The sequence below is a fragment of the Pan troglodytes genome, chromosome 2, assembly GCF_028858775.2.
Source record: "Pan troglodytes isolate AG18354 chromosome 2, NHGRI_mPanTro3-v2.0_pri, whole genome shotgun sequence".
Lineage (NCBI taxonomy): Eukaryota > Metazoa > Chordata > Mammalia > Primates > Hominidae > Pan > Pan troglodytes.
In genome coordinates, this window is record NC_086015.1 from 8,925,916 (window position 1) to 8,939,561 (window position 13,646).

Below are 13,646 nucleotides of genomic sequence, written 5' to 3' on the forward strand. Positions count from 1 at the left end.
ATTTATTTTACATTTTATTTTTAAAAATAAAATTTATTTTATATAAGATGAGATAAAAATATTTGTAATTCATACTAATAAAGGTCTTATCTTCCTAATACAGAAGAGCTTAAGTTGAGAAGAAAAACACAAACAGCCCAAAAGAAAATCATACAAGAGGAAAACAATGGGAAAAATTAGATACCATTTTTCTTCATTTGTTCACACACACAAAAAAAGTTTGATGACATCAAGTGGAAAATATTGTTATGTATTACTGTTAAATGCATTAAGTTACTATAAACTTTATGTGTAGGGCATTTTGGCAATATCTACAAAATTACTAATTATTCCTTTGGCTAGCAATTCTACCTCCACAGATATATTTGTGAAATGACCCTACATAAGATTATTCACTACAGAAATGTTTATTGGAAACAACACAAATATTCATCAATTGGAGACTAGTTAAATAAATTATGGTAGCTCCATATAGTGGAATACTATACAGCTATAAATAAGGAGAAAGGGAAAGGGTCCATGTACTGATTTAGAAAGATCTCCAAGAAATAAATAATATTAAGTGGGTGGTGGGGAAGCAACGGCACAACAGTGTCTGCAGTATGCTACCTTTTGCATACAAAGAGACAAGAAAAACTACACTAAGATTTGTATCAACCCAATACTACCTAGGAAAAAAGATTTGTTGGTATGTGCTAAACAAACTGTGCTTACATATACACATAATAACATCAGGACCAGGTGTGGTGGCTCATACCTATAATCCCAGCACTTTGAAAGGCCAACCAGGGGAGGATGGTTTGAGCCCAGGAATTTGAAACCAGCCTAGGCAACACAATAACACCCCATCCCTTAAAAAAATTAAAATAAAAATTAGCTGGGCATGGTGGTGCGCACCTGTAGTTCCAGCTACTCAGTAGGCTGAGGTGGAAGAATCACTTGAGCCTGGGAGGTTGAGGCTGCAGTGAGCCATGATGGTGCTACTGCACTCCAGCCTGGGCAATGGAGTGAGACCCGACCTCAAGAAAAGAAAAAGAAAAAAGAAAAGAACGTCAGGTGTGCAGCTGTCTGTGTGTGTCTAGGGTGGTTGGGAACGAGGTAGATGGGGGACAGGGTTGTGAAACAATTTTTAAATTTTCAATGATATGCATATTACCTGTTCAAAAATTAAATCAAAACCAATATTTTTCCCTAATCTAAGCCTAGATGATATTTACTTTACTTCTGATTATGTATCTCTTTAATGACACATTCTTTAAAATTATATGTTGTGCTAGAAATGTAAGATTAATTAGGTTTGGTTGAAATTCATTATTGAAAGAGTAGGTTACAAAAATTAATCATATTCTTGACACTTCTTACTCAATTTTGGCTTTCTTTGTATAATTCTTCTTTATACTTCTACTTCAAATATAACCCTTCTATATTGCTTAGAAATATGTGAGAACATTCACTGATCAAGGACCCTAACCTTGTCACTGAAGAATTTTAATCAATTTGAAGTTTTTATGAGCATATAAACGTGTTAAAGTTTTTTTGTTAAAGTTTCATTCTTTATCACGTACATGAAGTTCTACTAAAGAAGTTAATTGGCCATCTGCATTTCTTATCTATTTTTCCTCTTAAAGTGGAATATAAAATCCTACTTTTATCCTAGGATGAAAAATCATTCCTCCAAGTGGTAAGATGTCTTCAGTGCATGCAAGGATATTTTCCTGACTGTATAAGATTCTCACCAAACACCACCATATTTCTTTTAGAGATCTTTTACTTTGTATTTAAAAAGAACTCTTTTTTTCTTTGACACGATTAAGGTTTTATTCCAGTTAATCGCAAACACAATTTAACCTTCAGGAGTTCCCTTTTAAAAAGTTTGCTCTTTCACTTCATTCATTATACATCCTCAGCCCACCCTGTAGATGTACTTTGGAACACTTCACATAATTATTAAGTAATTGTATGATTTGTTCTTTCATGTTTGTCTTCTGGTAGAATTCGAGGATAGGAACCAAATCTCTCCTATTCACCATAGTTACAGTCCCCATGCCCCAAGAAGTCTAATGAATTGTCTTGTACATAGTAAATTCTCAGTATGCAGTATATTTGTTGAACAAATGAATTGCCTTTGTCTTAACATCTTAACGTCTATTAAAATTACAAGCTCCTTGAGATTAGAGACTGTTTCAAAGGAGTTGGTTTGGTATATAGCTAAAACAGTATAGAACCAAATTACATACTTAATTCATTTATCATGAATGAAGCAATCACACATCACTGGCAACAGTAACATTGACAGACCCATAATCAACATCCTTGAAGTAATAGAACATTGCTGGCTTGACTAAAAATAATACAAATTTCAAATTATATTTTGTGTCAAATAATTCTGACAATTTTTTATGCTTCACTGAGAATATTAACCTTTGCAATGAGGTGTTATCCACTTCCAAGATAGGTTCTATATGGCCTATATGAAATACGGTTTACCTCCAGTAGGCAGTCTTTTCAAAAAGACCAGCAAAATAGTGCGAGGGTTGGATACTAAAAGTATTTACAGTATGTGCAAGTGGAAAAAGTGTATCATCCATTCAAAACGTTTAATTTTCCTTGGGTTGTTATAATGACAACTTCCTTAACCTGATAACAGATTTTTAAAAATGTAATCATGTATTTATTTTATGGTTTGCACAAGATGTACCTTTAGTACATCCAGATTTTCATAACCCGTCAAACAGTTTTTCAGTATGTGTTATGGCAGGATATTCTAGAACTGCCAAGAAAAGTAAATTCACAGAGCTGCCTGCAATTCACTAACTATAACAAATTAGCATAAGCAGCCCCATTTTAGAAGGCACGGCTTTTACAAGTTACACAGAAAAATAATGTGGGTTTGCATTTCTATCATTAAAAACTGCCCTTGCCATGAATGGTTACACTGTGAATATTAAACACAGCCCAGATAATTCAATGTAGCTCGTCTGTTTGAGGTGGAACTCCTTAATGAAACATTTGGTTATGATCTGAAGACTAACTAGGAAAACTAGCTAACAAGTACCTATTTTTACGGATTTTTTTCTACTTTAAAAAAAAAAACGCATATCAAATAAAACCTCTCAACACTTGTCAGCTCTCCTGTGAACATACCATATAAATGGACTGGCACCGGCTGCCAGAGAAAACGAAAGGCCAAATTACTCTCTTCCACCCATGCTGTGAAGTTCAGAGAGAAATCTGTCCTAGACCCAAACCACACAGATAGCATACAATGCACCATTTAGCAAGAACGAAAGAATGGATAAAATTCTTCAGATTTCTCTGAACAATAGCAAAGATCTTAATTTTGTTAGTCACCATCACAATTTAAAAGGCCTCTGGTGGTTGCTCACGGAACAAAACAAAGGTATTTTCAAATATCTAATTTGCTTAAGCTCTGTTCATTCCGGCCAAAACTCCAAAAGGCATAAAAACTGTGGCTGCAGGCTTACCTTATTCCAAACATATCCGCAGTGCAGTCAGTTGCCAGTGTCATACTAAAGAGGTCTCATCAGTACCTAGAATAAATCAATCAAGGAAGTGAATTTAGAGTCTGGTTTTTGATTCTGGGAAACATGAAACTGTTTATAACCATCCTGGGAATACTATTTTCGAGCAACCTGGGCAATATAGTGAGACCCTGCCTCAGAAAAAAAAAACATATATTTTTACAGAACGGAATACACTATTGGCCAGCTTCGGAATTTTGTGAATGCACCTGCTTGGAGGGCAGGACCTTCGTTCACCCCTTCCACTCCAACCCGTGGAGAAGGTTGAAGGGACTGTCAGTGCCAGCCTGCTTTATGGTGGGCGAGAGAGTGTGGGGATGGGGGCAGAGATGCAAACTAAATAAGGTTTAAAGAGAAATTAGCAGATGCCTGTCCTGCCATGGACCGTCACAAACAGGCTCTTATTTTTCTGTTGGACTCTAAACTTTAATTTACCCACGTATTCTTCCTCAAACTCAGAATGTTAGACTTACCCTTCACGCTCCCTCGTGCCTCCTCCCCAAGCACTTTCCCACAGGTATTCCCTATTGAAACACAGGTGGTTGCCCATACTGGAAATTTGGAAACGTCCCAGTTACAGCCCTTTTCAATCAATCACCAAGTCCAGGTGAATCTACCTCTTTAATAACTTCAGTGTTTCCAGTTTTGTGCATCCCTACAATGGCCACCTAATCCAGTCCATTCTGGTCTCTTTCTTGGATTTTGATAACAACTTCCTAAATTATCTTCCCACCTCCAAGTTGTTACCACTCCTTTCTGGTCTTTTTTTTTTTTTTTTTTTTTTTTTGAGACACGGTCCCACTCTGTCACCTAGCCTGGAGTGCAGTGCAGCAAACACTGGTCACTTCAGCCTCAGCCTCCAGGGCTCCAGCGATCCTCCCGCCTCCTGAGTAGCTGGAACTACATGCGTGCGCCACAATGCCTGGCTAATTTTTGTATTTTTAGTAGAGACGAGGTCTTGCCATGTTGCCCAGGCTGGTTTTGAACTCCTGAGCTCAAGTGATCCTCCCACCTTGGCCTTTCAAAGTTCTGGGACTACAGGCACGAGCCACCATGCCCCGCCCCCTTCTAGTCCATTTTTTTTTACACCCACATCGATTTTTCCCCCGTGCTGATCGTATCATTCCCAAACTTAATATCTGACATTCAGAGTCATCGTGTTTTTTCCCCATCTTATTTTGACCTCAGTTTACCTCTCTCATTTTATCTTGAGCCTCTTCTGCGCACAAACACCAAAACGCTCTACTTTTTGGTTGCCTGAGAGCAGCGTACCAGATCAAAACCTGGGAACTTCGTATTTCTCCTTTTCTCTCTGCCAGGAATATCGTCCTCTCCATTTGCCCAATGAGCCCCACGTCCTCATCATTTTTACCTCTGTGGAAATCCCTTCCTTCCAGAAGCCTCCACTCACTTCTGATGCCAAGGAGCTTCTGCGGCGCCCTGCACGCACCTTTACAGATGCAGGTGGCTGTTTCCTGTGTTAGACTGCAAGCTCCCGTGAGCTGGGTTCATTGCTCATCGTTGACTTGGCCTGGCAAATAATGACTTGGCCTGGTAAATAATCATTATTTGGTAAATAATGATTACACGAACAAATGTAACTAAGACATCCAGATACGATCTAATGCATTTCATGCAACTCGTGTAACCAAGTGAGGTTTTCCAGCTGTTTCAGCTTCTATTATAACTTACATTACAGAACTGGGGTGTCCCAAGCACCAGATTATAAGAATCACCTGAGTCACTTGACAAACTAACAGCGTCCTGTCTCTTAAAGAGACACACGGGAAGCTGGTAAAAGTGAATCTGAAGGAAAAAACTGGTGATCAGAACCAGGAATAAACTTGTTTTTCACTGCCTACCCTTTAGATTTGCCTTGAGTTAAAAAAAAAAAGAAAAATACACACACAAACACACTCTCTCTCTCATTTAAAATAAATATATTTACTTTATATGTCTTATATATTCATATATTGCTGGAAGAATACACAAGAAACCAATAACATTGAGCACCTCCAGGTAGGTGAATTGGGATACTGAGAGAACAAAGTTGGGATAGGGGCTTTATAATGACACCCTTTTATACCTTTTGGAATTTCCCATCATTTTAAATGTATGACCTGGTCAAAAAATTTAAAAATCAAACAAAATCACAGCCTGGGCACAGTGGCTCATGCCTGTAATCCCAGTGCTTTGGGAGGCCAAAGTGGGAGGATCACTTGAGCCCAAGAGTTCAAGACCAGCTTGAGCAACATAGCAAGATTCCGTCTCAACAACAACAAAATTTTAAAAATTAGCCAGGTGTGGTGACACATGCCTGTAATCCCAGTTATTTAGGAAGCCAGGATGGGAGGATCGCCTGGGCCCAGGAATTCAAGGCTGCAGTGAGGTATGATGGTGCCACTGTACTCCAGCCTGGCAAGACTCTGTCTCTTAAGTAAATAAATAAATAAATAAATACACAGATTTTCAGGCCCATCCCTGGATGTTCTGATTCATGAAGCTGGAAGTGGGGCCTAAAAAAATCTGTATTTTTAATAAATTCCCTGGGTAATACCTATGATCAGATAAGTTTGAGGAACACTGTTAAGGTTTTTAATAAATTCCCTGGGTAATGCCTATGATCAGGTAAGTCTGAGGAACACTGTTAAGGTTGGACTTGACCTTAGAGATCTTCTAATCCAGTAGTTCCCAAACCTGGGCATCATCCTTGACTTAATCAGAATGTCCAGGGAAGGGTCCAGGGAAACCAGTGCTTTAAAAAGTGCTCCCAGATGATTCCAATGCAGGCACTGGCTTGCGGCTTGCATTGAGACCCATGACAAGAGTGCCGTCCATCACCCAACCCATACACGAATTGCTTCTCAGTATCGTATGCACAGAAATGTCTCCACCATTATTGCAGCTGGCCTTCAAAAGAGCCCTTGGTGACTCTCCCTCCCTGGTATTCATGCCTTTATGTAGTTTCCTCCCACACTGAGTAGGGCTCACCTGTAGAACCCATAGGATATTGTGGGAATGATGGAGCGTGGCTTCCAACACTAGGCTGTCAAAGATACTGTGGCTTCTGCCTTGCTCTCTCTTGGCTTGTCTGCTCTGGGGAAGCCAGCTGCCATGTTATGAGGATGCTCGGGGGCCACATGGTGAGCAACTGAGTCCTCCTGCCAATCACCAGCACTGACTTGCCAGTTACGTGAGTAAACCCCGTTGAAAGTGGCTCCTCCAGTCCCAGGCAAGCCTTCAGATGACTGCAGCCATGGCTGACATCTGGACTGCAATCTCATAAGAGATCGTGAGACAGAACCACCAAGCTGCATCACTCCTCCATTTCTGGCCCATTGAAACTGAGTGATGCTTAATATTGTTTTAAACTGATAACAGGGTTGTTTTGGGGGAGGTGGGGTGCAGGAGACTTGTCACACAGCCGTAGATAACTAATACAATCATATTTTCCCACAAGTGCATTTCTTACCAGTGGCCCCATTTCCGTTTCATCTCCCGTCTGGAAAAATATTCTCTTCCCCAAGCCTGCAAGTAAGGTATTATAACATATTCGCTTTCACAGGTTGAGTGTTAGTTTAGAGTGCCATCATGGGGCTTTCTAACTTGGGCAGCACAACTTCTCAAATACTGTCAGTTAGCAGTGGGGAAACTCGTCAGTCTTACTTCCTGTGGTTCTCTGTGGCTTGGCTTGAGTGGATGGGGAAAAACCAAATGATCTTTTTTTGTGGTGATGAAGTGCTGAGCCCTTGTCCACTGTAGGCCAGTTCTGGCATTCTCCATGCCCACTGGGGCCTCTCTCTGACCTTTCCCTACACATAGAAGGCAGGACAACTGTAAATGCTCTTTAGCTTGTGATGTGATATCTGTGCATTACACCTGCCAGATTCTGGATCTTGACCTGAAAATATTGGTTTCTGTTTTGACAGAGGAGATGGGCACCTGATTTTCATCTGGAAAATGATATGCGTGCAACATTGCCAGTATCAGAAAGAGTATTTCATATGCAATTACCCTCCAAGCCCTAGGAGGACTCTAGGTCCTTGGAAGGAAGCCAACCTACTCACTGTCCTTGATGTCATCTACAAAGTCAGAATGGTAGAAATCACATTAGACTTCACTAACGAATCATCAGCCAAAGTCTTAAAATAAATATGTGCATTTGCTTCATGCCAGCTCTTCCTTTTTTCTGCCAGTTTCTGCCAGTTATGGTCACTTAGCTTTGATCTCACCGGACACCTGATTATTTAAAAAGCCAAAATCCTAAACCCACTGGTGTTATTCTGCTTGCAGATAAAAGCAAAGGTCCATTTGTGAAACATCAAAAGGAATTAGGAAAATGTGGGATGTGTGTTGCTTGGTGTTGCCTAGCAATATGGTTAGGGCACAGGAATCACAGAGAGGATGAAATTCACACCCACAAGGAAATCATATTATTCATAATAAACACACACACGCACACACACATCCTGACATCTCTGCAAGAATGTTATAAACTGAGTACAGAATTATAGTCACAAGTAGAATAATCTTCGGAGCACTGAAGAATAAACATTCTAGTTGATTGGTTGCTTATATTTCAATGTCTATATGAGTACATCACTCACTTAAAGGCAAAAGCATTAAATGCCTGTGAATGGAGTTTACAATATCTCTCATAGACATGAGCTCTGTCAGTATAAGTAAAACATACATTTTAAACCAAATATATTAATATGTAAAACGATAGGACAGAGTATTTAATACATAAAAACAACTTTAAGCTCTTTCCTCACCCTTATTTCAAAATATCTAGGTTTACCATGAATGTTCATAAGGGTGGTGGTAAAAAGCACGACCATCAAAGTCAGGTGCTTGTTTTCAAATCCTGACTCTGCCTTTTGCCATGTGACCATGAATGGGTTATTTAATTTCCCTAAATCTGCGTTTCCTCATCTATCAATTTGAAATGATTGTACTACTAAATTTATAGGGCTGCTGTGAGGATTAAAATAAAGGAATCTGGCCGGGTGTGGTGGCCCACGCCTGTAATTCCAGCACTTTGGGAGGCCAAGGCGGGCAGATCATTTGAGGTCAGGAGTTTGAGACCAGCCTGGCCAACATGGAGAAACTCCGTCTCTACTAAAAATACAAAAATTAGCTGGGTGTGGTGGTGGGCGCCTGTAATCCCAGCTAATCAGGAAGCTGAGGCAGGAGAATCACTTGAACCCGGGAGGTGGAGGCTGCAGTGAGCCAAGGTCGTACCACTGCACTCCAGCCTGGGCGGCCTGAGACTTTGTCTCAAGAAAAAATAAAAAATTAAAAATTAAAAATATAAGGGAATCTATGTAAAGGATGAGTACAGGGCTTGGTTCTACAAATATATCGGCCTTTCTACTTTTTATTATTAATAGTACTGTATTGTTATGCAGAAGGCCTCTTGATTGCTTTTCAATAAATATAGATACTACCAATTAAGCCAAGAAAATGTTACAGGTAGAATTTTTGCCTGTAAGGGGGCTTTGGGGTGTTAAGAAAAGGAGATTATAGCCTCTAGTCCCTCCCCGCCCTATCAATTGTTCTTCCAAAGTCAGAGCCAAGCAACTCGAGTCCAAGAATGAGATGCGAGCCTCCAACATGGCCACTCACTGACGGAAAACTCCCATTCCATGAGGCTGTTCCATCATAGGGCTACACAGACCAGTATTCTCCCAGCTCCAGGCTCCCCTCCCAGAACAACTCACTCCTGTATCCTGCATCCTCTCAGGTTACAAATCTGGGAGTCTTCTAAAAGGGCTTCCACCTTTCTTCTTTGTAGCTGACCTTGGAAATGTTCTCAGTTCTGGGTAGAGCTTTAATTTCCTCCATAAGTACTGCTTTCCCAGGCTATGACTGCTTTGCCAGGTTATGATGATGGGAACCTGCAGGTGGGGAAGAAAGGGAGGCATCAGCTGCCTCTTCTGCTTGACCTAGGAGCTCTACTTCCTAGAAACATTTGTGTCCTAAGATATTGGTGAGACAGGATCAGAACAGCTGAGCTACCAGCCTTCCCCTAGGGAGAGGTAAACAGTTAATAGAGCACCCTGAGAAATAATATGTGTACCCAAAATAGGCAAAATGTGAAGAGTGAGTGACTTGTGAGAATGAGAAAATTACATGGATCCCATTTTAAGATTCAAAAGTCAGTCAAAAACCAATTGTAAGGCCAGGTGCAGTGGCTCACACCTGTAGCCCCAGCACGTTGGGAGCACGAGGTGGGGAAATTGCTTGAGGACAGGTGTGTGAGAGCAGCCTGGGCAACATGACCAGACCCTGTCTCTACCAAAAAAAAGAAAAAAAGATCTTAAGAAGAGACATTTTAATGTATTCTTAATACCATTTTGCTTGTGTGAATTTGGGAAAGGTTTTTGTTTGTTTTCTTCCTACCAGTGAAATATTTAGGACAGAACTAACTTGCAAGTCCTATTGCTACTTATATGTTTATGAAAGTTCATTTATTAAGATAGAATAAATGCTTTTTTTGGCTTTTAAGAATCGTTGAAACAACATGGGGTTAAAAATAGAAGGGCCCTATTTATATTAGAACAAAAAGACTAAATTCCTAAGCTTAAGAAGTGGACAAGAGCTATATGAAAAGACTTTAAAATGCCACTGAGGATCACAGAAGAAAACTTGAACAAATGGAAGGATGTATGTCTTTTTAGATAAAAAGACTTAACTATATAAAGATGTCAATTATTCCCAATCTATAACGCAAAAGCTCAATTTTAAAAAAGGACTTTTAAAAACTATACAAGCTCATTATCATATGGAAAAATAAAGAAGCAAGAATATTCAGAAATCCTGAAAATAAAAAACAAGGGTTTTTTAGTTGTATCAGGTATTAAAATATAGTATAAAGCTCTAACAAGTAAAAGGGTATGGTATATGAATAGACAAGGCAACTCGATAAATTATAAATGCAAAGTCCAGAAATTGACTCAAATACAAAAAGAAATTTAGTATATGATAAAATGCCACCACTTACCAATGGAAAAAGATGGTCTGTTCAATAAATGATGTCAGAGCAACTGAGTAGCCCTCTGGGGAAAAAAATGAGAAAGTTGTATCCAAGCCTTACATGTTTCGCCATGATAAATTCCAGATGAATTAACATTTTTAGAAAGAGCAAAAGGGAAATAAAATCATGAGAGCACTAGAATAAGCCATTAGATAATCTTTAAATATAATCTTGGAGTATGCTTTGAAGCATAGAGTAAAAGCCAGAATTCAGGCTGGGCGCAATGGCTCATGCCTGTAATCCCAGCACTTTGGGAGACCGAGGAGGGCGTATCGCCTGAGGTTAGGGGTTCGAGACCAGCCTGACCAACATGGTGAAAGCCCATCTCTACTAAAAGTAAAAAATTAGCCGGGCATCGTGGTGCGTGCCTGTGATACCAGCCACTCAGGAGGCTGAGGCAGGAGAATCCTTTGAACCCAGGAGGCAGTGAGCCGAGGCTGCGCCATTGCACTCCAGCCTGGGCAACAAGAGCAAAACTAAAAAATTGATTCTTCAGGACTTTCAGGTTAACTTTGTGTTTATGAGCCCCATTAAAAAGTGGGCAAAGAACATTAACAGACACTTTTCAAAAGAAGACATCCATGTGGCCAAAAAGCACATGAAAAAAGCTCAATATCACTGATCATTAGAGAAATGCAAATCAAAACTACAATGAGATACCATCTCACACCCAGTCAGAATGGCAATTATTAAAAAGTAAAAAAATAACAGTCTGGTGAGGTTGCAGAGGAAAGGGAATGCTTATACGCTGTTCATGGGAGTGTAAATTAGTTCAACCATTGTGGAAAGCAGGATGGCGATTCCTCAAAAAGCTAAAAGCAGAACTGCCATTCAACCCAGCAATCCCATTACTGGGTATATACTCAGGGGAATAGAAATCATTCTACCACAAAGACACATGCACATGAATGTTCATTGCAGCACTCTTCACACTAACAAAAACATTTTTACATTCACAATAGCAAAGTCAACTTAAATGCCCATCAGTGACAGATTGGATAAAGAAATGTGGTACATACACACTATAGAATACGGCACAGCCATAAAAAAGAACGAGACCATGTCTTTTGGGGGAACATGGATGGAGGTGGAGGCTATTATCCTCAGCAAACTAATGCAGAAACAAAAAACCAAATACCACATGTTCTCATTTATAAGTGAGAGCTAAATGATGAGAAGCTATGAACACAAAGAAGGACTGGGGTCTTCAGAACACAACAGACTCCGGGGTCTACTCGATGGTGGAGGGTGGAAGGAGGGACAGGATTAGAAAAGATGGCTATTGGGTACTGGGCTTAATTCCTGGGTGATGAAATAATCTGTACCACAAACCCCAGTGACATGAGTTTACCTATGTAACAAACCATCACATGTACCCCGAACCTAAAATAAAAGTTAAAACAAAAAAAAACTTTGTGTTTTAAGGAGCTGTGTTTTAAATGTCTGTCCTCCAAGCAAAGAATATGCCAAATACAGCATATTTCCTCTTCTAAGTTTGTAATGTTCTACTGTTATATTATCTGATTTAATTTTTCAGGTGAGAGCTATCGTTAGGCAGAATTCTGGGATGGCCTCCAAGTTCACTTGAGTTTTATTAGAACACGGCCATGTTGCTGTGCACAGTGGCTCACGCCTGTAATCCCAACACTTTGGGAGGCTGAGGTGGGCAGATTCCTTGAGGTCAGGAGTTCAAGACCAACCGGGCCAACACGGCAAAACCCTGTCTCCAGTAAAAATACAAAAATTAGCCAGGTGTACTTGCCCGCACCTGTAGTCCCAGCTACTCAGGAGGCTGAGGCAGGAGAATCGCTTGAACCCAGAAGACAGAGGTTGCAGTGAGCTGAGATTGTGCCATTGCGTTCCAACCTGGGCAACAGAGCAAGACTCCGTCTCAAAAAATACAAATAATTTTAAAAAAGAACACAGACATGTTCATTTGCTTTTATGTATTATCTATGGCTGCTTTTGTGCTACAACACAGAGTAGTTGAGAGGAGAAGCTGGATGACCTGAAAGACCTGCAATCTGTATTGTCTGTCCCTTTGTAGGAAGTTTGCAGCTTCTGGCTTAAACCATTTTGAGTTGGGTCTCTTGGGGGTGCTCATGTGTGCTGTTTAATCCCCCCTCCCTTGACTGCAGTCAGGACCTGTGAATATAATCCATTTCATTCTTTTGATTAGATTATATTATATGAGACCCTCTTAGCAAATTGGATAGAGCCATTCTCCAGCTGAGCTTAAAGAAGTGAGGTGTCTCATGGCGAGGGGCATGTGGTGGGCACGGAACTGTGAGTGGCTTCTAGGAGCCAAGAGTGACCCCCCAGCTGACAGCCAGCAGGAAAACAGGGACCTCCGTCCCACACCTGCAAGGAACTGGATTCTGCCAACAAGTACATAGGCTTGAAAGAGGATTCCACGCCCCAGAAGAAAAGCCTCGTGACACCTTGATTGTAGCCTTGTGAGACCTTGCATGGAGGACCTCAAGCGTTGCTTGGATGAGCCACAGAAACTGGGAGGTAGTTTGTATGTTGTTTTAAGCTGCGAGCTATGTGGCAATTTGTTACATAGCAATAGGAAATGAATGCAGATCACGATGTGGGTTGCCTGCCTAAAAACAACCACTCACACACACACCTCACCTGCTTTCTCAGTCTTAGGAAGTGAATCAAATCTTTTAGGAGGCATCTAAAAAAGCTTTCCCTGCCGGACGCAGTACCTCACGCCTGTAACCCCAGCACTTTGGGAGGCTGCAGATGGGCCGATCACCTGAGGACAGGAGTTTGAGACCAGCCTGACCAACATGGTGAAACCCTGTCTCTACCAAAAATACAAAATTAACTGAGCATGGTGGCGGGTGCCTGTAATCCCAGCTACTTACTTGGAGGCTGAGGCAAGAGAATCGCTTGAACCCAGAAGGTAGAGGTTGTAGTGAGCCAAAATCACGCCACTGCACTCAAGCCTGGGTGACAGAACAAGACTGTCTCAAAAAAAAAAAAAAACAGAAAGAAAGAAAGAAAGAAAGCTTTCCATGCTCCTAGAAAGGGGACACAGGAAAGAGACATTTGTG